The sequence below is a fragment of the Lemur catta genome, chromosome 10 (assembly GCF_020740605.2).
Source record: "Lemur catta isolate mLemCat1 chromosome 10, mLemCat1.pri, whole genome shotgun sequence".
In the NCBI taxonomy this organism is placed as follows: Eukaryota; Metazoa; Chordata; class Mammalia; order Primates; family Lemuridae; genus Lemur; species Lemur catta.
The window spans coordinates 81,614,011-81,616,192 of NC_059137.1; the positions used below are offsets into that span (position 1 = coordinate 81,614,011).

The 2,182-nt window shown below is 42.0% G+C and overlaps 1 long non-coding RNA gene across 1 annotated transcript; it reads left to right on the forward strand.

The window, feature by feature from the left end:
* Window positions 1–252: 252 nt before the first annotated feature.
* LOC123646310 lies at window positions 253–1,639 on the forward strand. The gene is made up of 3 exons (XR_006737866.1): window positions 253–325; window positions 990–1,122; window positions 1,588–1,639. It is a non-coding gene; the product is annotated as an uncharacterized LOC123646310 (long non-coding RNA).
* Window positions 1,640–2,182: the final 543 nt, after the last annotated feature.

The window sequence follows — 2,182 nt, forward strand, 5'->3', positions numbered from 1 at the left end:
AACTCTCGCCCACATCTTTATTCCATTTGCTTTTTAAAAGGCTTTGTGGTTCTTTGGAAGAAGTAAATGTTATCTGCTGCTGTAGAATCTGACTGTTTCCTTTGTCATTTTGCTTGAGTTTCTTGGGTCACATTCCCCATCCTCTGTTCTTGAGTATTGGACTTCGCGGCGCCATGTAATCCCATAATGGAACCACACTTAAAAGCGAGGCAGATTCCTCAGAGTGCTATTGCTGTAATATAGTCCCATTACCAGCATTTGTCAATATGTGACCGAGACAGCAAAGCTACTGGGAGGATATCTGAAAGTGGAAGGGAAGACCAGGGTGAGTGGATCTTGGCAGACTTCTCCCCGGTGTTTTTTCTCCCTACTGCCAAGCCACAAATAGGCTTTCTTCCTTTCATTGTATTTTTTTGGTTTCTCTCCTTCTTCCCATGTTGCCTTGTCTTATAACAGCAAGTGCTTTAACCTTGCTATTCATATGTCCTATAATACGATTTTTCCAGTCATCATCTTTTAAACACAAATCGAAGAATGCTGTACATACTGGTGTACATTGTACCTTTTTCATTTAAATCTGTAACTTAGAGATTATTCCAATCTCTCTCTCTCTCCTGTTCTTTTATTTACAAAAATATCATCAGACAATACACTACTATTTTCCTTAGCAGTACACTGCTATCATGTTTCCATGCTTAGAAATATCTCTTTTAACATGATTTTTAGGAAGTCTAATTTTGTATTTTAGCACCTGTCTTATGTATCAGTAACTCCTGTCTTCATCCAACAGAGTGTTAAATAGTTACTAGGTGCTCTGTCAACATTTGTGGACTGGATTGAATTGAATTGACTTACTTTATGGAACAAGTCAAATGGTAGATTTGAACAGTTAAAGTTGGAATTTAGGGAGGTTGCAGATTCTGAACATCCAAAGGCACCTAAGATTTTTTAGTTTCTTGTTTTTGTTTGTTGTTGTTTAATCTCTTTAGAACAACCAGGATTGCTTTCAAACCTCTCATCAGAGTGGTGGCGAATGGTCTTGTCACATGGGGAAGAATGGAACCAGTCTTCAAGCTCAGCATTGGCATTTAATATGGGTTTTCTGTCTCCGAGATGACTGAGGTGTGGACCTGCTTGGCAGTCTGGTGATTGGACTAGATAGTCTCTCCAGGCCTCAGTTGACCCTGTGGTTCTATAATTTCATGGTAATGTTAGAATGACTATCTCATATCTACTTTAAGATAAAACTGTGAAACAATGGAGGTATGAATTGGAAGTTACCCTGAGATTATAATTTTTAAAGTGTAAACCAGATCCTGTCACTCCACATGGATAATGCTCCAGTGCCTTCTCCTTGCAAATAGAAAAAAGTCCAAACCTCTTGTTGTGGCCAATAAGGCTCCACAAGGAAATTGACCCACTGTGAGGGATGCCGACTCCCGCCACGCCATTCATTCATGTTCCCTTGATGGCTGCTTCCGCACCACAATCACAGGTTGGAGTGGTTGCAACAGAGACAGTATGGTGCATAAGACAGAAATATTTTGCTCTCCGGCTTTTTCTTTTCTTTTCTTTTTTTTTTTTCAGGAAAAGTGAGCCCACCCCTGCTCTCTACTATCTAGCCTCCCACCTCTGGCAGGTAAGCACCCACATCTGGCCTCCATCACTTCAAGACCCTGTGATCCCCATGGCTCTCAGTGAGCCAAGCTCTGTGACTTCCTCTCCTACCCTAAGCCCTGCCTGCAGAGGCAGACACCACAGAACTTCTTGGTGATGGTGGTGTTCGCTTGCCAGCTCATTCCCGATGTGAAGGATGTGTCCTGGAGGCCTTCCTATGGAACCTGATCCTCTGGGGGCTCTTTGGGCTTCACATCCACTCCAGCACCCACTTCCCTGCCTTTTTGTTCTCTCGTTGAGATGAAACCCACATAACAAAATGAACCACTCTACTGTAAACAGTTCAGTAGCATTTGGTACAGTTACGGTGTTATGTAACCACCACCTCTATGGAGTTCCAAAACATATTCATCACCCCTAAAGAAACCCCATACTTATTAAGCCGTTGTTCCCACCAACCTGATTTTTGTCTCTTGGGATTTGCCAGTTTGGGATATTTCTCATAGATTGTGGGAATCATACTGACCCAACAGAACAATTGGATATCCATAGGCAACAAATTGAA